The 24,977-nt window shown below is 42.4% G+C and overlaps 1 protein-coding gene across 6 annotated transcripts in view; it reads right to left on the bottom strand.

The window, feature by feature from the left end:
- Window positions 1-17,634, bottom strand: part of Osbpl6 (oxysterol binding protein like 6) — a 216,951-nt gene extending 199,317 nt beyond the window's left edge. For all 6 annotated transcript variants that reach the window (XM_029557255.1, XM_029557253.1, XM_029557252.1 and 3 more), the window contains exon 1: window positions 17,468-17,634. The gene's annotated coding sequence lies outside the window, so the exon portion shown is untranslated. The remainder of the gene's footprint in view (window positions 1-17,467) is intronic.
- Between the last annotated feature and the right edge of the window lie 7,343 nt (window positions 17,635-24,977).

Below are 24,977 nucleotides of genomic sequence, written 5' to 3'. Positions count from 1 at the left end.
GTTGCCAAGTGACTGCTTTCTAAAACCATAGTACACATCCAGCTTCATAGCCAGTCTGGGTTCAAATCCAGCTTTGCTGGAGACAGACTGTGAGCTAGCCACTTCCTCACTGAACTTGGCCCTTTCATCTGTAAAATAGCAGAATTAATAAATACCCACTTCCAAGAGCAACTACAAAACTTTAAACCAGAGGATAATCATGTCAAATGCTTTGAGGATTGCTTGGCAAACAAAATGCTAACTAGTCCCAAGAACAGTCATTTTTAGAAGGTTCAAAAGAAAAGGTCTTTCAGGGAATTTTACCATATAGTCCTATGTTGTGCAAGGAGGGGATACATTCTGGGAAATATGCCCTTGGTCAATGTGTGAACGAGAGACTCAGGCAAGTGTGTCCAACTCATGGTCCAGGATAGCTACAAATCCAGCCCAACACAAAACTGTAAGCTCACCTACAACATGAGAATTTTCTTTTGAGATTTTTTTTTTTTTTTTGGTAACTCAGTTACATGACAGTTATGTCATGATGTCAAAAGGGTGGACGCAGCCTGTGGAGTATACTGACACAAACCTGGATGGTATAGTCAGCCACTCAGTGTGATCCTATGATGTAAACATAGCTATGTATGACTGCTGGCACCTTAACAAGCCATACTGCTAAAAGACAGAGTCTCACTCTGTACCCCAGGCTACATTTTTCCTCCGTGGAATTCTTTCTTCTTGACTTTTAGACATGATTCTTTCCAGTTACTCTGTTCTTTCTCTCCATCAGCTTTCTCCTCTTGCTCCCTAAAAATGTCATCAGTTCCTAAATTTCTATCTTTGGCCTTTTCAGCCACGAAGCTTCATCATCTTTCTCCCTAGGAGATGAGACTCTTGTCACTGCTATAAGTGTATAAGTATAGGAAGTCCTTTAACAAGCTGTTGGCACAGCAGAGCCTTGGAACACTGTTGAAATCTTTCTTTCACTCGCAAACCAGTTTTGGATTTGTAACAGAGCATGAAACATTATGAGCATATTCTCATTTTATACATACACTAAGTTTTACCATTATTGAACATTATATATCTTAATTTTCAGTTAACATGGTAAAAATAATAACAGCTAGCACCTTTATGTGCCCTACTCTAAGAAATACACATGCATTATTACTCAGTATAACTTCCCAACCACTCTATGAGGCAGATACTATTTTTGTTGTTAGTGGTGGTTTTTTTTGTTGTTTTGTTTTGTTTTTGAGACAGGGTTTCCCTGTAGCCCCAGGCTGGCCTTGAACTCACAGAGATCTACCACCTCTGCCTCCTGAGTGCTAGGATTAACGATATACACCACCACGCCCAGCTTTATGTTTATCTAACAAATGTGACAATGAGGGCAGAAACTGGGTGAATGACTTATTCAAGGTCTTGTATTTAGACAAACTACCAGCTTTTGCACCAACGTACTTAAATCAGAAAGCCTTATTTAAACAGTCATTCACTGTAAAAATTAAGGTTAAAGGCTTGGAATTTAGCTTAGTTAGTAGAGTGTTTACCTAGAATGCATGAAGTCCTAGGTTCAATCTAGCTCTTACAATCTTTCCACCTCCACTTCCACCATGGCCCTTGAAACATGGGTGGGTGAGGTTTAATATAGAAATCCTATACAGGGACACACACTCTCAGCAGCTAATTTTTAAAGATAAACTATTTCTGTCTGCCAGACCATAAGTAAAGTAATGGAGCCAGGAGAGGTTGTGCTGTCTTTAAGCCCAGCCCTCAGGAGGCAGAGATAGGCTGATATCTGTGAGATCAAGGCTGGCCTGGTCCATAGGAAGACTCTGTCTCATAAATAAATAAACAAACAAGCAATAAACAAACAAGCAAATAAATAAACAACAACAAAAAAGTAACCAGGGCTGTTTTAGAATAAAATCTTTGCACACCTATAATCCCAGCATTTGGGAAGTGGAAGCAGAAGGATCAAAAGTTCAAGACCAGTATCAGTTATAGAGGGAATTCAAGGCCAGCCTAGGCTATATAAGACCTTGTCTTAAAAATAAACAAAATAACAATATCCTGTGAGATCCAAAAATCCTGAGGGCCAGGTGTGGTGGCAGATGCCTTAATACCAACACTGAGGAGACCATAACTGGAGGACCCAACTTTGAGGCTAGTCCTAGCTATATATTGAGACAGTTAGAATAAGAATAAAATCCTATGGATGGATTTCCATCATAAAAGTAGTTTTCACAAATCAGATTTTTCTTTGCATTTTTCTTTGTTTGTTTGTTTACAGCCAGGGTCTTGCTATGTAGCCTGGGCTGATAAATGCTGGAACAACAAACCTGCACCAGCACACCAGGCTGTTCACTCCTGTTTATAGTACTGAGGCAAGTGTTCTGTTGAACTACAGCCCCAGCCCTTTTTTGTACTTTTTAAAGGTACAAAACCTAATGTATATGTTAGAATCCATCAGACTCATTTTGCTGGCCTTACAAGTGCTATTGCCTCTGCTGGGAAGGGAACTGAACCCAAATTTTTCCCTCTTTAAGGCTCATCTCAAATATCTCCACCCAACAGGGCTTTCCCTGACTGGTCTATCCAAAAAAGTCCCCTGCTATGGGTTGAATTTTGCCCCCCCCAAAAAAAAAAAAAAAAAAAAAAGATATATTGACTATTGACTTCTAATCCCTAATACACCAGAATGTTACCTTCCTTGAAAATAACTGTGTTGCAATGATAATCTGTTTAAATAAGATCATTCATCCCTTAACCTGTTATAACTGGTGTCTTTATAGGAGACAGACACAGAGACACAGAGACGGGAGTCATAATGCTACAAGTCAAGAAATGTCTTGCCCTAAGAGTTAAAGAAGGATCTACCTTGATTCTGAATTTCTGGATTCCAGAACAATGAGGAAATATCTTACAGTTGTCTCAGGTGACCTAATTTGTGATACTTCATTACAGCACCATAGCAAATGATGCCCTTAATCTACCAATTGCTTTCAGTCTCTTCAGTCTCCTTTACCTCACGGTTCTTAAGAGTATCTACGACAATCTTGAACTTTCATTGGCTGTTTCTCTTCATGAGAATGTAAGCTCCATGAAAACGGTACATTTTCTGACTCAAGAATGCAGAAGTTAGCACGTAGTAGGTATTCAAGAACTACCTTGTCAAATAAACTGATACCTTGAGATGCCAAAACATCTAAAGAATATCAGACTAGGGGCTGGAGAGATGGCTCAGTGGTTAAGAGCACTGACTGTTCTTGCAGAGGACCCAGGTTCGATTTCCAGCACCCACATGGCAGCTATGAACTGTCCTTAACTTCATTTCCAGGGGAATCCAAAGCCCTCTTCTGACCTCTGCGGCACTGCACGACACGGGTACACTCACATACATGCAGGCAATATACTCGTACATATAAAGTAAAAATAATAAAATTTTTTTTAAAGTTAAAAAAAAAGAATCAGACTGGTAATTCATTTCCAATGTTCTGTGTAAGGGCAGACCTAACTTTTGTTGTTTTCCTCAAAACAGGGTCTTACTATCTGGAAAAGAATCCTCTGAGCTAAAGAAAAACAGCTTCAGCAAAATGAGAGGCAAAAGGCACTCTCAGTACTTTAAAGAATGTCTGAAATAAAATGACTTTTGACCTATGCTCTCATGTGTCAAAAGAGAAGTCTCATTGCAGAAAAAGATGATATGAACAGATCTCAGATTCCTGGTGGAGGAAAAAAAAAAAAAGACTTTTAAGAAAAGTAAAAACTTGGGCTGACAAGATAGCTTTGCAAGGAAGGGTATTTGCTACCAGGCCTGCTAGAAGGAGAGAACCAATTTCTGTAAGTTGTCCCCTGACCTTCATACATGCACCGTGACACACAAACATACATATACACACATAAACATAAAAAAGAAAAATTTAAATGTCAGTTATAGTCAGATGTGGTGGCACATGCCTTTAACCACAGCACTTGGGAGGTGGAGGCAGGAGAATCAGTATTTGAAGCCCATCTGGGCTACATGAGACCATGTTTTAAAACAAACAACAAACAGAATAGGCAGGTGTGGTGGCACATGCCTTTGATCCCAGCACTTGGGAGGCAGAGGCAGGCAGATCTCTGTGAGTTCAAGTCCAGCCTGGTCTACATAGTGAGTTCCAGGCCAGCTGGAGCTACAGGGAGACCCTGTCTCAAAAAGCACCCCCCCCCCAAAAAAGGCACTTACAAATCAAAAGAGAATTGTGAATTGTGGAATTATTTGAAAAAGGACCGAGTACTGTTCAGTCTCCACAGCCAGAAGTCAGCTGTTGCAGAACGGCACTGAGCTTCTCAGTCTGGACTCCTTTGCATCACTTTCAGGAAGGTCATTGTGTTGAGTCTCTGTGAGTTTCTATAAATCATTCTAGCACGATCTCTCTCTTTTTTTTAAGGATTTAAAGTTGAGGGAAAAGGTTTGTGTTTAATGAGGTGTTAACTGTGGATAGCACTTCTTCAATGGATACAGAAAAATGAGCAAGGTACATGTGCCGAACCAACCCAGGAGTTTTGCAGACATAAGGAAGTAGTAAAGGTTCTGTCCCAGTGAAGAAACTCCCTCTGCATGGGAAGATAACATGCAATGAGGCAACCTCAGGAAGACCAAGGGTGCACAGGGCACAGGAAGCCAGGGATGGGAAACTCAGGACAGGGAGGTGGTGACAAAACTGGGCTTTGTGAAGAACTGCGGTGGGGTGGTGGGTCCTGGAAGTAAAGGGAGTCAGGCCTGGGTGTGGAATGCAATAGTTGAAGAGAAAGCAGCCAGAGGGAGGATGCCGTCCTCAGAAGCACCCAGATGCCCCATCTCAGTGAGTGAGCCCCAACACATCAGAGATTGGGAATTTTCAGCTTATATTTTCTCATAATTCACATAATTATATTTTCACATAATTCACACCATATCATTTATCACTGAACAAGATTACAGAAAGAAACTGTAGTGCCGGGCATGCTGGAACACCTCTATAACTCCAACACTAAGGAGGTAGAGGCAGGAAGATCAGAGTTCAGGGTCATCTTTGGCTACATATCAAATTTGAAGCCAGCCTGGGCCACATAAGACTCTCAAAATAATAACAAAAAGTAGCTCTGTTTTCTGACAATTTGGATATTAGGTAAATATAAACCTTACATAGTACCTAATAATTATATTTCCTGTCTCTACAAGACTCAAAGGACCATTGTTTTACGCTCATTTATCTGACAAGGAAACACTGAAAGGTTGCTGACTCAGGATCAGCTGCTTGGGAAATGGGGAAGCAGGGAATGGAACTTGGATATCCATGACACTCATTCCAGGGCTATTCCTATGGATGTACACACATTATATACACACTCTTTGTGACTATTTTCACAGAAATGTACCGAAAAAAGTTGCATGGACAGCAAAGGGAAAGGAGTGTAGCACGGTGCCTCGCTCACCTGTATTCAATACACACTACACAATCTCTTAAGGAAAGTAGCTAAATGCTCATTCATGTAAGAGGAAACCTGCTCTAAAAATTCCATTAGGAAAGATGTAACTAAGACATATTCATCCTGAAATTCCCACAGCCTGGAACATATACAGAATTCCTTCAGCTTCTCCCATATCCACCACAAAATCAAGCCTTCAGAGGCCACCTGGGATGCCTTCTGTGTGACAGGAGCTTCTCTGACCTTTCCACTCACCTCTGTCATCTTTTGCTCTTCACCTGGCTCTGGTACCTAAGCTTCCCTTCACACACTGCTCCCCCTACTTTCCAAATCGACTTCTGTAAAAAATGACAGAACACCAAAAAAAGCAGAACTTCCATACAGCAGAGGTGGGGGGTGTTATCCACCCAAACCATGTATTTGGATACATAATTGATCCTAATTTCATGACTGGAGATTAAAAGAGACTTATAGGACCTCCCACCCCAACTGTATCATTTCAGATTTAAAATGACCAAATCCAAATGAAGAGCTGTCTATTAACTTTGAATAAATAAATATTTAGGATGAAAATTCAAGTATTTTTGTTTCTTTTTGGAACTTATTTTCACCATGGTATCTCTGATCATCCCCAAGTTTCTTTTCTTCAGTATAACTAACTCACAACTATTGCCATCATTGCCTATGAAATTCCCACTGGATATGATCCTTCTTCTCAAAGCAATGGTCTCCCAGTGATTCTGGCACCACTTCTGCTTCTCTCCTTGCTAGGCTGTACCTTAACATCTGCCACTCTTTGCAGGCTCTAGGAGGACATAGCCTTGATGACACAAACACTCAAGAATCACATGTTTATGGGACAACAGAATCCACCACAGATTCAGGCAGTATGATAAAAATGTTCCAGAGAAAGGATATTTCAAGGGATGAAAGAGGTTGGGAACAGATCAGTGATGACTAGAACTAGCTCCCAGAACCAAAGACATTTAAAAATTTCAGATTCCTGAATCTGAACACCCGAGCAAACTTCAGGGGTAGTAAGTGGTGTCAAGACTACAGAGTGCCATTCTCCTGGTTCCATCACAGAAGCACTGGATGGAGCCAGAGTAGCAACAACTATCTCCCTTTCTGTGCTCTCCCAGCCTCAGGCTTCTACCATCAAGGCCTTCCACATTCTTCTAGAACTCCCATCCATACCCTGGTCCTACTCATTGTTTCCTGTCTCTCCTTCCAGTGAAACCAGCAGGCTAGGGGCACAGTGATATAAGCAGGGTAACTATAACCAACAGGCACCAAGTCTGTTCCAAAGGACAAATGCTTCCAGTGTCCTTCTGTATTCAACTTTAACCTGTGCAGGCAGTAGTAATGGTTATTGACGTCAATAACCTTCCATCAACACAGAATGGACCTCTGAGTTACAACAAATTCTATTGCTAACTACTCAACCAAAATGATCCTTAAGAAAAAACTTTTAATTATTTATTTATTTAATTAATTAATTTATGTATGCGTGTTTTGCCTATATGCAGGTAAGGGCACCCATGCGTGCAATGCTCAAAGAGACCAGAAGAAGGCAACGGATCTTCTAGAAATGGAGTTAGAGATGGTTGTGAGCCTCCGTGTCAGTGCTGGGAACCAAACCCAGGTCCTCCACAAAAGCATCTCTGCTGAGTCATCGTTCCAACCCAAGAAAAAAAAATGTTTATATCTGCCTTGGATTGAATAGATAGTATGTTCACAAGTTTAACAATATAAAAGCTGTGCAGGGAACACAGGAACAAAATGTGTCTGACCATATTGACTCCAATCCTATGGTTTTCTTTCCACGAGGCAATCACGGTTATGGGTTTCTTATGGACAGTTACAACCAAAATCACACTTGTATATTCATATTTAATATGGATAGCAATATTCTAGCCTGTGTCTTGTTTTGTTATGTTATTGCATCCTAGAGATCTTTGCATAACAGTAACATTCTGTACAGCAGTCTCATACATTTTTTTTTAGATTTCTTTTCTTTTTAATTATGTATATATGTGTGTGTGTGCACATACGAGTGCAGGTATATATGGAGGTAAGAGGAGGGCATCAGGTTCCCTGGAGCTGGGGTTACAGGCAGTTATGAGCTGTCTGACATGGGTACTGGGAAGTAAACTCAGGTTCTCTGCAAGAGCAGCACAAGGTCTCCCTATGGCCCCAGTTGGCCTGGAACTTGCTTTGCAGACCAGGTTGGCCTCAGTATCACAGAGATCTGCCTTGCCTCCACTCCTGAGTGCTGAGATTACAGGTGTGCGCTGCCACATCCAGCTTTGTACATTTTAACAGCTACCTAATTTTGTTTCTTCTCTCAATTTATTTAACCAGCTAAGGATAATTACTTCTTTAAAATTTTTTTCCTTAAACAATGCTATAACAAATGTAAATTCATTCTGCAAAGCATATCTATAAATGAAACCCCTTGAGTTTCCTGGGGTGAATTTTTAATTTGAGTAGATACTGCCAAATGGCTATCTATAGATGCTGTACTGTCTTGTTCCACCTACAATGCATGAGCACATGGGTTTCCCTAAAGCCTTACCACCAAAATGTATTAACAAATATCATGATTTTTTTTGCCAATGGAAGAGATTAAATAATTTAAGATTGCACTTCTCTCCTCGTAAATTGAGCATCATTCTGTATTTGTAAGTGCCGCTTCTAATTAGTTTTCTTTGGAATGAATTGCTTGTTCATTTCCTCTGCCTTTTCTATTAGGTCAGCAGTCATTTTCTCTTCTTGATACACAGGAACTCTTTGAATATTAGGGATGTTGTAAATAGTCTCTAATGTGGTAAATTTTATCTTCTGCCTGTTATACTCGGCATCTTTCTTCAAATGGATTTAATTTGTCAACTGTTTAGCATGTGTCTTCTACAGTTTCAAGATGTTTAAAGGCTTTTTATTTTATTGTTGTTTTATTTTTGTGTTGTTGTTGTTGAGACAGGGTCTTCTTTATAGCCCCAGCTGGCCTGGGACTGGCTATGCAGACCAGGCTGGCCTTGACCTCAGAGATCTGAATGAATACCTCTTCCTCCCAAGTGCTGAGATTAAAGGCACGTACCACCACGCCCAGCTTGCTTTTTATTTTGATAGACACATCTTCCCAAATATCTGGCCTCTACTGCTTTCAGGTTCCTCTGTTGGCACTTTCTGAAGGCCACAATATCTACCCCCTCACTCTCCACCCCCTCAACCTCTACCCCCTTCCCATACTGAGCTTCACGTTCATTACCTGAGTTCATTCACAGTTAGCTCTGTTCTCGGGGAGCTTTACAAGAATCCTACATTTTCTTGGCCTACCTTGCAGACTGCGCTCTCTTTATAGTTCTTGCCTCAATTTGAAGCTTATTGGGATCAAAAATAATTTATTAATGTCTTCTCACAATCTACATGCCATTCAAACTGTGCTTTTTCTATTCTTGGGGAATTATACCATAAAAACTGCTCAGATGTGTTGCCTGATGGGGTGAGAATATGCAAAAGCTTGTCTCGCTGCTACAGATAAATAGAAAGCAAAAATATGATGGCAATTTAAAATAAAACAGACCTTCAACTTTATCTCCAGAAATAACACACCACAAAATATACTCATTTTAATGTTTTGTTAGATACGTAGGTAGCTAATAAGTTTATTACACACAACACTGTACTATGTATCAAAATATCCAGGTCTTCCCATTTATAATAAGGAGCTGGGGATGTGGCTCAGTGGTAAAACCTAGTATACCCACAGTCCTGGGCTCTGTCCCCAGCATCACAAACATAAAGAAGTAGATAAACTTAAATCACGTAGCTCTAGTTTAGGACATGTGAAGTGACATTACTGCTAGAAATTGAGGCCATGTTTATTTTAGGTTTGACTTTTGGAAAAAAAGATCCTAAAAATACCAGCTGTTGTTCTCCCTCCCACTTCTGTGCTCTTCAAAAGGTGAATGGGTCTGTCTCAAGAGTTACCAATAGGACTGCTTCACTAAGATCCTACAAGTAAAAGCTAATGTTCTATCCCTGACCCAACTCCCCTGTGCTTTGACTTTTTCTTGTTAGTGTAAGGAAAGACACAGGTGGAGCCAGCACAAGAGAATTTCACTTTTCCCTATTCTTCTCTGTCTATTGGATCAAGGTTACAATTGTCAAAAAGTCAAACACTGGAAAACTACACATACACCATTTCATTTTCTAGTCAGAGGAGAGAATGAGAGTGAATATATACGACAAAAGGACGGTTAAGAATCTCAGTGTCAGCTCACTTTCTCATTCATCTATCCTTAATTCCTTAATTAAGGTACAAGCTTTATTTCCCATCCCCATTACCAGAATTGCTACTTGTCAAACTATCTCTTAGCCTTATCTGCACAAAAGGGTGGGTCTCTGTGAGCAAGGCTCTGGGCTCCCTGTTCTCAGAAACTGGAAGTCATTGATAGAATGCTTTTGTTTGTTTCTCTGCTTGTTTGTTGTTGGTTGGCTGGTTTGGTTTGGCTTTGCCATTCTGCAGTGCTAAGGATCAAACCTAGCCCTCATGCATGCCAAGCAAGCATGTTACCTATCCAGCTACATAACCTGTCCCTGAAAAGGATTTTTAAACCCCTTTTAGCCTTAACATCTTAAGAACCAACAGCCACTCACACATCAACAAAAGTATGTTTTTCTTGTTTATTCTACTGTCAGAGAGCTTTCTTCATACATCTGATAAAATAGCCTGTAGCTCTGCTTAAACAGAAAAAGAAGATAACTGACCTAGTTAGCATTAACTGAGATGACAGTTTGGCCTGTGGGCATGTCTGTGAGGGAGTGTCTGGAATATTAATTGATGAGAGAGGGTCCAGGCCACTGTGGGCAGCACTCTCATGGCAGGTGGTTCTGGGCTATATAAGAAAGTTAGCTAAGCATGTGCCTGTGAATGAGCTAGCAAGCACTGCTCCTCCATGGTTTCTGCCTAAAGCTACTACTTGAGTTCCTGCCCGGACTTCCCTCAATGATGGCTGTAACCTAGAAATATAAGTAAATAAAGCCTTTCCTCCACTGAGTTGCTTTTGGTCATGGTATTTGTACCAGCAACAGAATGAAACTTGAACAATAATCCATCAGCTCTAAAGAAGCAGCTAATTCTTTGTGTAATACTCATACATTTCTAAATTAATTCTTGGTAGTATAATGTTGTTGTTTTTATTCATGTAGCCCAAGATGAACTTAAATTTGCTATGTAGCTAATGATTATCTTGTATTTCTGACCCTCCTGCCTACAACTCCCAAGTACCGGAATTACAGGCATACACCATCATATCCACTTTATACAGTGCTGGGGACTGAACCCAAGACTTTATGCATGCTTGGCAAGCACTCTACTGACTGGCCAGCCTTAACCATCAATTCTTTATATTTAATCCTGTATACTCATGAAACAGTCAAATGACAATTCCAGTATTTTATTTGAATGTCATTTATATAACTTTGGTTTTCTTATTTATTTACTTATATAAACCTATTTTAAGTTTAATAGTTCAATTTGAAACTTAATGTTCCCTCTACCCTAGTTATCCCTTAGTCCTGGATACTTAGCTACCTGAGTTGGCCTCCTTTCCTCACTCTGCCTTTTGTCAGCTTCCTGTAATTTTCACAGACAGTTGCCCTGTTCAGTTCAGTTTCCTCAAATATCTCACAAGCCACTGTCAGAAGTGAGAGGCCTCTGGGCCTCTGGGCCCCTTCTGCTCCATGATTTACCTCTTATGAATATAATCCTTAAGAATTTACAGATATTCATTTACATCATGATTTAATAGCATAACTACAAGGGAAGTAAACACAAACAATACACACACACACACACACACACACACACACACACACACACACGACTTAAAAATTATCTTGAGGGCTGAAGTGATAATTCAATCGTTAACAGCTCTTGCTGCACAAACATGAGGCTAAGAGCTCATATCCCAGCACTCCTGTAACCAGCAGGGCATACCTGTAACTGAGATCTGAGAGTGTGTAGAGGGAGGATGGAAGGGGCTTGCTGGAAAAGAAAATGCCAAAACAGCAAAAGCATGAGAGATACAGGGAGAGACGCTGCCTCAAAGGAGTGGGCTGAGGGATGAGAACAATAGACACCCTCTTCAGGCTTCTGTGCACATGCACAGGTATGCACAACACACACACACACACATACACACACACGCACACACGCATACACCCACAGAGAAACTTACATACAAATATAAATAAATCTTTAAAAACAAAGCAATCTGGACACCATAAGATTCAATATGCTAATTCTTTATAATATTTAACTTGGATCTTTTCTGATTTGTGGTGAGATGTGTTATCTACTGGCTCCCTACATGTGTGTATGTGTGTGTGTGTGTCTGTCTGTGTGTCTATCTGTGTATCTGTGTTTGTGTGTCTGTATGTGCACTTGAGTGCAGGTACCTTTGGAAGTGAAGGTGTTGATCCCCTTGGAGCTGGAATTATAGGCAGTTGCTGAGCCATCTCTCCAGTCCCTAACTTGGAATTTTTAGTAACCACTTATCTCTGCTAATTTTCAACTGTTCCTTTTAAAAAATCAGTTCAAAAGTAAGTTAATTAACCCAGCAATCTGTCTTGCTTCTATTGATAACATTTAAGTGTTTTCACAAGAGGATTTACTCTAAGCTTTAAAATGTGTTTTTAAAAAATGAAAACAAAGCAAAAACAAAATAAAAACTACATTTAAAGTAACTGTTCTTTGCAAGGGCTGCATTTATTTTTCTATAGCACTCTAACCTCAAGGAAGTCTAAACTCAAATCTAGAAAAGTGGAGGTAAAAGAATTAAAAAACAGATTCTGCAAATTGCAAACCCAAAAGCAGATTCACACACACACACACACACACACACACACACACACACACACACATGCACACGCACACGCATACATCCAATTTCAGTGACGTCTTGTTATTGGTAGATTCTGTTTTAGGTTGGCTTTTCAAGACAAACATATTTATGACCCAGCATTAGCACATAGTAGATGTTCGGTTAACTTTAGGTCTATGAAAAGAAAGGCACTTGATATGGCCATGTCACCTTGGCATGAGACCCAGACATTGGCCAGATCACTCTGGAAGTGATCAGCCTGGGTTGGATAATGGAAGGAATAGATGTAAAAGTCCAGAATGGCAGATGCCCAGTTTCACTAACTTAGATGCACTACACATTCACCCTTAGTTATCCCTAAAATTACCTTTAGTTCATTAACCAGGGTTTAGTTCATAACCAGGGTTAATTCCCTTTTGGATTTCAAAGCATTAGACCTATCAATTTAAGTTATGTGAAGAAGGTACAGCTGAAGGCAGGGATGTGGATATCATCCTCCATCATGGAGGCCACTGGCTCCTACGCTGCAATGAGGTTTTTCACAATAAGCTTCATTCCCTTGGGAGGTCAGTATTTTTTTTTTTTTTGAAATCAAAGAATCTGCCACATTTCCATTAACCGTTATTAGAACTATAAGCAATATATTCTCCAAACTGCTATGGCAGGGTAAGACAACTGAAAACTAGGTTATGTCAGAGAAAATTACTACACGGTCACCAGTTAGTGTAACAGCTGATGAAAACCAGTGAGAAAAGAGATAACAAAAAGATACTAAGAAATAGAAACTCAGAAAAGGAATTAGGGAACTTATAATGCAGGAAACCTATCCCAATACTTATAAAATAACCACCTAAAATGATACGCAGTCAAAATGACATTATAAATATTCCACAATATCCTTAGAAATTCCCTGTGTGAGCAGGCAATGGTGGCAAATGCTTGTAACTCAACAGTGAGGTAGCTGAGGCAGGAGAACTGTGAAGGAGGTCAGCCTGACCTACATAATTAGTTCAAGATCAACCTGAGCTACATAGCTAGAACCTGTTAGAACAAGGAAACTAATAAATATCTGGCATCCCTGTCTCCACAAGGGAGCACAAGCAACTCTCTGTTACAATGAGCAGACCTTCAGAGGGTTGTATACTTGTGACAGAGGTATGACGAGAGAATATACATGCACATGTCCATATCTGGCAATATTCATTGGCAACAATATGAAAGCAAACCTAAAGGTTCCTGGACCCTTGTGAGGTGGCTATTAGCATCTTTATTTCAGGCATGCAGTAACTCAGATTCAGAAGTTCCCCACCCTCATATCATATAACACCAGTAATCTGTCCTGACCCAATCTTTTTTATTTAACCCCAGGACTCCCTCAACTCTGTAAACTTACCTCACCATCAATGTTGACACATCACAGTATCTTAGCCATTAGTTCTTAGTTCATTTACATCAGTAAGTAGACAATACGAATGAGTTTTCTGTAATATTCTCTCTCATAGACTATTCCACAGTGACTCAGATACATTATCAGTGTCCATTCTTCAACTTTGAAGGTCCTCACTACTCCTGAGAGCTCCAAGCCATGTGTTCAAACAGAACACAGAAGTTCAAACAGAAGTTTGCTATCTACTAACTTCATATTTAACATCTGAAAGCTCCCATCATAACCTCTCTAGTTCCTTTACTTAGTCAAATATCTCTGCCTCTTTCTTCCTCTCCTTATCTAGGATCACAAGGCTTGGATTTTTTTCTCAGTATTTTTAAAATCAACTCAGTCTTTTTCATTTGCTCCAAACCTGACTACTCTCAGTTCATTTGGCAGCCAACCAGGGTTCCTACCTTCAATCTCTTCTACCCTCCACCCTAGACTTAACAACACCTAGAGTGATTCATTGTTGGGAAATTGTCCCGTGCCTCCCACCTCTCGTGGTCCTATCATTTCCTCCATCCCAAATAGCTCTTCTCCTCTCATGACTACTTCCTGCTCATTCTTCCGACAAACCTCCTTCATGAACTCTTGGCAATTTGTGCATAAACAGAGGGACTGTGGCTTGTCCTTCAATGACATCTTCTAGGTCTTTTGCCACAGAAGCCTATTATCTTGGGACAGCTCTACCATCCTTGCTTTCTTCTTCCCAGGAATTTTGAAATCATCATCACTGATTCTTCTAAGACCTTTTCATAAAACATAAGACCCTCTTTTTCTTTTTTTTAATATAATGATCACCTATGAACTCAGCACCATATTAAGACCATTACCTATAACTTTAGCTTATATTCACCTGTGGTTATCTCCTTGATCCCTCCCAAGGCAACTCTCATCCTTACATTTCTTTAAGGTTTTTATTTGCTTGTACTTGTGAGGGGTGACATGTGCCTCATGGTGTGAATATGGAGGTCAAAGGACAACTTGTGGAAGTCAGTTCTCTCATCATGTGGGTCCTGGGGATAGAACTCATGACATCAGGCTTTGCTGCCTGCCCACCTTTGCCTGCTGAGTCATCTTACTGATGACATCTTAAGTTTTATGTTCATCATCCTTTTTTTTGCTTTTAAAAATATGTATTTCATCAGATATATGCAAAAGAAGTTTGTTTGTAGTTGCTTATTTGTGTTTGCCTATTTCCCTGGCTCCCTTGTCTTGGACTAGTCTTGGCAACATTTGGCAAGTTGAATACATCTCTACAAACCAGCAATTCTATTCCTCAGTATTAACCCAGGAGAAATGCCTGCACATGCACCTCAGGAAATATGAATGATCGTAGTAAAATTGCAATTTTGGGGGAATGAGAAAAAACTAGTAGCCACTTGTTGGGAAACAGACAAACCTATTTTTTATGGGATACACATGGACATGATACAGCAGTGAGTTACCACTACTTACAACATGAGTGAATCTCAGTGATATAACAGTGAGTGGAGCTGATCAAAGAAGAGAAACAAGGGATGGTAAGAAACTTGTCCAAGATTTATAAAGTATAATAATTACTTCTTAACTTATGCAGTTAAAAACTCTCTTTTGACAATTTATACTTAGCTTTCTTAAAGCAGACACAAGGGCAGGATCAGGCTTTCACCCTGCCAGTGTCTAGACCAGTGTCTGGAATAAAGTGGGTGCTCAGTAAGGGATCAGCAACTGAACACGGAATGCTAGTTAACCAAGGAATTTAATAAAATGAAATCTCCTAGTCAACAACTCCATGAGTAATCAGATGAAACTTTTGTCTACTTATAGTTTCACATAACTTAGTATCCATCTACAGCACCACCAAAAATATTTCATCTTGAAAGGTCATTATCCTTACTGAAGAAAAGTAGGGATAAGACAACATGCATTATGTGATCCTGCAAAATCCAACAGAACTACAATATACTAAAGCCAAGAGACATCTGATAATCATCATAATCTGAAATGGAAGTATCCCCCAAAGCAGTCTATTCACTGAATGTATAATTAAGTCACCAACATCACAACTGAAAATCTGGGCAGAAACAGGATTTTCAGGCCTGCTCAAAGCAACGGTTTTAAATTTCAAAATACTCTGTAATCTTAAGAAAAACATTTTAGGGTAAAATACATCAAATCTGGCTGCAAAGAAAATAGGAATAATATTCCACCAATCAGGGCCTTCCTTATAACCCAAAGAGGCATGCACATTCTCTGTAGGTGATTATAGCTCTTACACTGCAGCTTCCCTTCGACCTTGGGAACCGGTTCCTTCCCAGAATACGGCGAGGTCTTCTGTTTCATTTATTATTAGTCTTTGTACCTGCAATGCTGTAGCGCTGGATAGAAATACCAACATAGTGAACTCGCAGTTCCCAGAACTGCAGAAATGCTTCCAAAGTATATATATATGCAAAAACTAAACAAGAGAAAACAAAGTTTAATACTTTTAAGATGGGAAATTTCTTAATTTTGCCTTTGAATATTACATTTCTTAACCAGTTCTGTGATTTTTAACTAGCAATTAATATGCAATTTTTAAATTTAAGAAAAGATGATCAATAACAATGATTTTGCTGTTCAGGGGAAAGATCAAATATAATATATAATGTATTAAATCCATCCCAGAGACTTAAAAATGGAAATTCTTATAAAGAAAAAGCCTTATAGGACTTTCTGTCCGGGAGAGAGAGAATCTGGCAACCCAGTGGGTCTGTCCGCTTAGTTTCCTGCTGTTTGAATGTCCATTATGTAATGCTTTCCCCAGCTTTGGGTCTCTAGTTTCAACAACCCTAAGGTAGATCACAGAATTGTCACCAAATCAGTATCTGGCCATAACTTTCAAAAACAGCTTAGGACGTGGCGTGCGGGTGCGTGTATATAGAGTAGAGGCTTTTGAAAATCTGCTGGTGTGATCGGCTCTCCCCAGCGTCCTCACCAGGTTTCCCATCCCCTCCTCCCCTAGCATCCCCGCGACGCGATTGCAGGCAGCTCCAGGCTCGCCGCAGGGGAAGCACGTCTTGACTGCAATGCAAACCCTGTCCGGATCTGAACCCGGGAAGGAAGCTTAAGCCCGAGCCGGCAGCGTAGACGCAGGCTGCAGGGAGGGCTGCAGGGACGCCAGCCTGGGTTAGCTAGGGGTGGCCGGCGAGGGCAGTCCGCAGTGCACGCGCACCGCGAAACCAATGCACAACTTCGCAGCCGCTACTAGCTGGTCCTCGGATTCCCTGAGAAGTACGGCGTAGGCGTCAGCTCGCGCGGGCGCTGGCGCTTTCACCCGCACGGGTTCGGTTCTCCGCCGACAATTACATCAGTCCTTCCTGCCCCAGCTTCCATCCCCTGCCAGCTCCAGCAGTGGGCACCGAGGAGCGCGCGGGGGGGGGGGGGGGGGTGCGGGTGCCAGGAGGCTGGAATGCCGGGTAGGCGCGGGGAGCTTGACACCAGCGCCCCCTCCCATCCAGACCGCGTTAGAGACCAATCCACCGCCCTCACTCCCCTGCCGTCCGGGGTCGCCCGGGGCCACCCGGCTGGGGAGCTGCCGGGGACCGCGATGGCTCCGGGACCGGGGCTGCAGCTGCCCACGGCGCGTTCCCGGGGTCCCGGCCCTCTGGACGCGCACAATACCCCGGGGCCGCGCTGTGGATAAGGCGGTGTCCTCCCCCGGCGTCCGCTCCGCACCCAGGACCCCTACCTGCAGGGCGAGCCGCCGATCGCGGGGAAGGATCGGGCCCCGGCGGGAGCAGGGCGCACTGGCCGGCGGAGGCTCGCCAGGCGCGGAGGACGGGCGCCGCCTGCGCCGGGCTGCGGTCTCCAGCGCGGACGGCGGCGCGGCGCCTCCAGTGGTCCTCCGCGCCGCAGCCCCTCCTCTCCCACGGGCGGGGCGCGCTGGCGGGGCGGCGCTCCGGGCTCCCCGCCCCCGGCTCCCGCTAGCCCGCTGGCTCGGTGCGCTCCGAGCCACCGGCGGCCGGATCCCGCGGTCTCCACGCTATCCGCGCATTGCGCGGCTGCACACTCACCGCGCCCACCTCCCGCGGTCCTGTAGCCTGGGTTGACCCCAGCCGGGCCTCCATGGGAATCCATGGAGTACGAAGAGCAGCCTCGGGGAGACCGGGGCCAGGCGGTAGCAAAGCCGGCAGAGGCCAGTCCAGCCGAGGTGGGCGCGCAGGGTTGGCATGGAGAGGCCGAGAATGAGCCAACGCTCAGGCCCTGGAGCTCGGCCCCTCCGGCCTTGAGAGAGATCTTCACCAGGAGGCTGCAGCCTGGCGGCCTCTCCTCCATGCAGCCAAGCCCCCAGCCCTCCGCGCCCTTCTGAGGCTCTCGTTCAACCGACACTAAAGTGCCTGCTCCCTGTCCCAGGAACTTCCTGGAGAGACACGGGAGTGTGAAAAGAAGGGCTACGGGCTTCTTGAAGCTCCTGGCAGAGCCTCGCAGGGTCAATGCCACCTCCTTGCATCCCTCCTACCTAGAAATTTCCACATTTAAGCGGTTCCTGGCCTGTGTCCAGGAGCAGGTTGATCAAAAGGCAAATTTGCAAGGAGGGTCGGAGTAATTAAAATATTTTCACAGACGTTTCTTCCGAAAAAGAATAACTCAAGAAATGTCCGCAAGTCAAGACATTGCTGTCATCTACATCTTCAGGGGAGCGAATTTAGGGAACAGTTGACTGTGCCAAGCAGGAACTATGACAGCAATGCTGGGGTGCTCTGCGGGCGCTCTAGGTGTTTTGAATTGGATGGAGGGTACCTTTAAAAGATGAAGATCTTGCTCCCCATTGAGACAACTTTAATGGCATTCGCTGTGCTGACACAATCCTGATTTGCTGAGACAGCTATATGTACCCTTTCCTACATACACTTTCTCAGTCTTTGAGATTAGCTTCTTCCATTTTGAGCAGGCAGGTCATAAAATAGCAGATGCTAGGCCCAGTGACACAGGGAAGTCTCACCCTAACCGTGCCCTGTGCAGACAGTCTCCACAAAGGAGCCCTTAGGTGACTGACCTTCACTCCATCATAGCTCCCTTTCCACCTGGCATCTGGGTTCCACTGACAGAAACTCTGATAAATCTCTCTCTCTCTCTCTCTCTCTCTCTCTCTCTCTCTCTCTCTCTCTCTCCTCTCTCTTCCCCCCTTCCCTTCTGCTCTCCCTCTCTCCCTCTCACACACACAAAGCACACATGAAAAATACCATAGTGTGAGAGGAAACAAGAGCGTTCTCAGTCTTTACCTTAAAACGTTCTTCTCAAAATTTCGCACTGACTCCCTATTAGCAGAATCATAAACTATGGAGGTGAGGAAGTGGGGAAACTATACAAACGTACACCTCATGGTTTATCATAAGAATGCTTGTGTCCTTTTTATTCTCTTCCATAGTACCTGTGTGTTGTATTATTTTGAAAACAAATTTTATACATCAGAGGGAAAAGTCTCCTACCTGTCTTGCTGACTAATGGTCAAATAAGATGTAATGACACTACACATCCATCTAGGAGAGTGGTGGATTAAAGGGAGGTGGATGTGTAGAGCTGTATACCAAGGCAGTTCTCCACTCTGTATAGCACAATATTTAGAAAACTCAGACTGGCAGAGACATGTAAATATGAGTAACGGGCTTTTTGCTGTTCTTCAGCTATGGACTATTGATTAGAAAACTGCCAGGGAGCAGTGTTTTCATTACTTGTATATTCTTGCTGAGAGTTTAAATCGTAAGTTGGATGTTGGCTAAAAGGATCTCTGCTTCCATAATCCGTCTCTTTTGTTTGTCTAAGAGAAATACGTATTCATAGACTTTCATTGAAGGAAGATAATGTTCTCAAATACTCAGTGCTATCAATCCTATAATTTCTATTACATGCAAATGAACTGAGCCTCATATGACTCCCCCACCCCATCAATTGATCCAAATCATGCTTCATTTTCATTCCAGGCTCTTTTTCTAGTGTTTTTGTTTCGGGGATTGTTTGTTGTTGCTGTTTGTTCGCATGTTTGTTTGTTTGTTTGTTTGTTTGAGACAGGGTTTCCCTGTAGCCCCAGCTGGCCTGGAACTCTCTATGTAGACCAGGCTGGCCTAGAAACTCACAGAGATCTGCCTGCCTCTGCCTCCCAAGTACTAGGATATAAAGTTATGCACCGCCATGACCACCCTTCATTGCAGTTTTTATTGCTATTTTATCTGGGTTTATTAAGAAGACTGAAGTATTAATGCTTCACTGGAAGATGCAACCTCAGGGCATCAGGTGAAGGAATATGGAGGTGAGACAGGGAAGACTAGGAAATAAACAGTGATGTTAGGAATCTAGCCTATACTTGAACCTGAAGAGATTGCCCAGCTGTTTAGCCATTCTGTAAGCAGAATGGTGCTATTGAAATCTGTGACCAAGGACAGTCCATTATAGGAGAGCCAAAGAAGATCTCTGCCAGCAAGCCACTTCTCATCTTCCATCTTTCAGTGGTTTTCCCCAAATCCAGAGTGAATCATAGGACCCTCTAGGTACATGCAAAAGAATTAAATCCCATGCTTTGTAGTCAAAATATTGTACTTGGGCTGGATTGTTCTTCAAGTGACTTGATTATTCTGGGAACTATGAGTCTCTAAATCTCCTTTCCTGTGTATTTACAGGTCTGTATTTGTTTTAGCAAAAGTCAAGTCATCTGATACTTGAGAAGCAAAAGTGACACAACAGCACTGCGTTTTTGTCATCATTGGTTCAAAGAGACAACACCATTTGTAACCAATGTGATGAGACCCACCAGGCTTCTGTTCTCACTCTTCCCTGTTCAGTGTTCTCTATGGAATAACTGTGACCATAGGCCAGTTAGCGACTTCACAGAAACTCACAAAGGCGGTGGCCACAAAGTCCCAAAAGCCTTCTGGAGATGACTATGCCAGCCCCCTCTGTGGTTTCACCATAGCTGCTAGATGTCCCTAGTTTCTTGATTACCATCTAGTTTGGATTCCCTTTTTTGTGTCAAGGCTGGTCTCTAATCCTTCAACTTTCCTTTGCAGACTTCTCCAACTCCCACAAGTGCAAGGACTACGTCCTTTGACAAATTTCCTCATTCAGCACATCCCCAGTGGTTCTGCTTCCCTGATGGAACCCTGTGTGCCTGAGCTGAGTTGCTTTAGTCTTGCAATGGAGTAGGGACTTGGGAGCAGTTGCAGCGAATAGCTGAGAAGCCAGGAGAAATGGGAGGTCGTACTCTAGCTGTGCTTCACACACACAGACACATACCCGTGTACACACAGACAACATGTATGCATGTATGTATGTATGTATGTATGTATGTGTAATGTATGAGTGTTTTGTCTGCTTGGTTGGTGCACCACATGCATTCAGTGCCCATGGAGTCTTGAAGAGGACGTCAGATCCCCTGGAACTGAAGTTACAGAGGGTTGTTGGGCACTGTGTGGGTGCTGGGAATTGAACCCAAGCCCTCTGCAAGAGGCTCCTAGCTGCTGAGCCATCTATCTCTCCAGCCCCAATTTGTGTTTTATATAAGCAGCAAAACTGTACATCACCTGACACTGTTTGTTCATTGAACAGATTCATCTTTGGTACTGTTATTTAGTGATTATTACTAAATTGACTTATTTTAATAAATTACTCACCTAAGCAAAGTGAGCAATTATTTTGCCTTTAGTGAGATATTGTTTTGGCTTCTTTAGTAGAAACCAAATTATACATCACATTGGAAAATTTTGACTTGTACTTTGTCCCAGCTATGGGAAAAATCCATTTTGATATGAATTTAAGTACATAAATAAGCATTTTCTTTGTAATTTGCTTTTTACACAGTGGACCTTAAAACAGACTTATCAGGGCCACTGAGCTGGCTCAGTGGGTAAAGGTACTTTTCACCAAGACTGATAATCTGAGTTTGATCCCTGGGACCTGCATGGTAAAGGAAAGAACCAACTCCCAGGACCCACATGGTAGAAGAAAGTCTACTTCTACAAGTTGTGCTCTGACTTACACATTCACCTCACCTCCTCACAACCACATGAGATAAATAAGCAAATAAATGTAATTTTAAATTTTAAAAATATATATTATTTTATTATGGAAGAGTAATATGTGCACATGAGCATAATAAGGCTCACAGAGGCCCGAGGCCTCAGATCCCCTGAAACCGGCATTTACAGGCAGTTGTGGGCCACCCTAGCATGAGTGCTGGGGACCAAATTTGGATCCTCTGTAAGAGCAATACATGTTCTTAATTACTGAGCCTTCTCTCCAGCCGCCAAAAAAATTGTACTTTTAAAAACCAAATTTTTCATTTTTACAATATCAAAGGAGCAGTCAGAAGAGCAAAGGACATACTATTCCAAACAACGAGTTGTGGGAGGAAGGCTGCAGTGTTCCCTAGTGCTTCTAGGTGGGGAATTTTCCTCTTGGCTCTTTATAGCCTGCTTGCCAGATTTGGGACTGGTTTTACAAATGTACCTACACTTTCTCCCTGATTGGTAACTCTCCCTCCAAATCACACATATTATTGAAACTGTGCTTCCCCAAAAGACCACCTTCAAGAACTTCTGGGCAAGTATCCAGCAAGCACAAATGTCATATCTCAAGGATCTGGACTCCTTCATTCCCATACTCTTACCATTTTCCTAAGTGACTTGCTGATCCAGCCCAGAGAATAGCATCATCTCCACTGCATAGTGAACGTTTTGTTAAGAGTGTCTTGACACAGTGTATAAAAGGATAAAGAATTGAGTTTTGTTGAGTTTACAGAAACAGGTCAGCTTGTCATAGTGGAGGTAGGAGACAGTGCTAGCTAGTTACTTGTTCATTTAATTTAATGTATTTGAATGGCTAATATGAATTAGGTACTATTCTAGGCATTTGAACTATTTTGAGCATGAAAAAAAAAGACCTTTGCCCTGATGGAGCTTACCTTCTAGCAGATGAGACAGATTCAGTAGATGAGTAAATTACACAATACATTAGAAACTCATAAATGATTCAGAGATGGGGTGTTGAATGTATTAAGAAGGATAGGACAAGATAGCCAAATTGAAGATTAATAAAATAACAAACTTGAGTGTCACTGAGAAGGTGACACATGAGCAAAGGCCTGAAGGAGAGGAGGAGGGTCATCCTGGAGCATTCTACTCCCATGCCAGTCAGTGCTGTGAATGCACATGCCTGGAAAAACTTCTCTGGTGAGAGTTGTGAGATGCACTAATCTATAGGTATAACAGTAAGTCATTGGGAGTCAGTTTAATACTATATATTTAGCAGAATTTCTCTGCTACAGCCTGTGACCTGTCCAACAACAGGATCTTGGCCCTGATAATAGTGCCAAGTATGGACTTCATCTTGTGAAGCAGGCCTCAAATCCAATCAGAAGGTGATTGGTTGCTCCCATAACATTTGTGGCACTACTGCACCAGTGGGCATATCTTGCCAGGCCAGTCATTATTGTAGCTTTCAGGTTTCACAGTTGAGTAAGGCTGGTGATTACTTTTCCAGAAGGGCAAGACCAGAGTGCCTGGCACAGTGGGTAAAGGAGTAGGTGATGGGCCAGATCATGAAGGACATGTAAGCCATTGGGAGGACTTTGAATCTTATTGTGAGAAGGAGATGGGTTGCAGGAGAGATATTATTTGACTCAGATTTCAGAAGAGTCACTCCACCTCCTGTGTAGAAAATAAACTATAGGGAAGTAGGCATGGGATCAGGGAGAAGGTTCTTTTCTCCAGTCCAGTGATAAAGGTGGCTTAGGGTTAGATGGTAGAGAAATAGAATTCATAGTGCATCATGCAGGTACAGATGGTTGGATTTTTTCTGATGGACTGGATTTCTGATGGGTTGGATCATGCTGGTAACTGTTTGCATGAGTTATGAATGAGACTTATTGTCATTATATTGTCCATTTGGTAAGGTTGAGGATAGGAAATGATGGCCCTTCTGCTTCTAGTTCAGGTGACACTGATCACTGACAAAGATCCTAATGCCTGGGTGTGACCATTACATTCTCTGGGCTTTCACACACACACACACACACACACACACACACACACACACACACTCAAACACAGGATTAATCCCCATGGTAAATGGAATGTTTGGGCAAAAACAAAATAACTCCTTAAACATACAAAAGTTCAAAATGAAGTCCTCTCCCTTGAGGTTATTGAAGTAAATTAGCAAAATAGAGCCCCCTGCTTCCTTTCCTGGGGTCTAATATTACCAGAAGAAATCTTGGAGCATCCCATCAGAGCTATCACATGTTAATGGGAAAATTGGGGTTCCCTCTTGGGGTTCTTAGTTTCATTAATAAAATAATTTAAGAATGAACTTAAAAGGTCTAGGACAATTAGAGTTTGAAAGAAAACCTCCAGGGCAGTCAAACTGTAAATGTTGGCAGCTGTCTGGAGGAGGGAAATGGTGAGGAAGAAGAGGAAAACCCTGCCCTTTTGAATTGGTTGAGGTTTGGCAAGCAGGCAGCCACGTGGCAGACAAGAAGCTAAATGGCACAAAGCATGGGGGAGGGTGGGTTACTATAGAGAAAGAGTGAGGAAGCCCAACATGTTAGGGAAAGCATGCTTTGAAAAAAAGATAGAAGAAAGGAAAAGTTAGGCTCTTCTAAGTAATTCAGAGAGGTAGGCAGACTTACAAAGGTGTCTGACTGGGGCTCTTTAAGCAGATACACTAGGAGGGGGAAATTCTGGAAAGGAAAAGTACATTATCTCATTAAAGTGAAAATTCTTCCTCCTGTCACTTTATTCTGGCTTACAGTGAGTCCCCCTTCCTGAGGGGTGGTCCCTTAGCCAGGAAATTGACCTGTCCAACTGGAGCTTTAGATCACCACTAAGCCAGAGAGTCTATTCTCTTGGCCAGAAGGAAATAGCTTTTCCTCAGACTTCTAATGCTACCATAACATTAATTTAGTCAACTCAGACTTAGAACATACATCCTCAGCCCATAGGCTAGATCCTTAGTTTCATTGTTTGGGGGTTTTGTTTTTGCTTTTAAAATTGTGTGTGTGTGTGTGTGTGTGTGTGTGTGTGTGTGTGTGTGCGCATGTGAGTGCAGGCACCCTTGGAGGCCAGAGGTGATGGGTCCCCCTGGAACTGGAGTTAAGGCAGTTGTGAACCATGTGAAGTGGGTGCTGGGAACCAAACTCAGGTCCTCTGCAAGAGCAGTAAGCACTGTTAACCTGAGCCATCTCTCCAGCCCCCTTAATCTCCTTGTTA

The sequence above is a fragment of the Nannospalax galili genome, unplaced genomic scaffold (assembly GCF_000622305.1).
Source record: "Nannospalax galili isolate Female #2095 unplaced genomic scaffold, S.galili_v1.0 scaffold346, whole genome shotgun sequence".
Lineage (NCBI taxonomy): Eukaryota > Metazoa > Chordata > Mammalia > Rodentia > Spalacidae > Nannospalax > Nannospalax galili.
The sequence above is the reverse complement of the archived record's forward strand: the minus strand, read 5'-3'. Positions and strand labels throughout refer to the sequence as shown.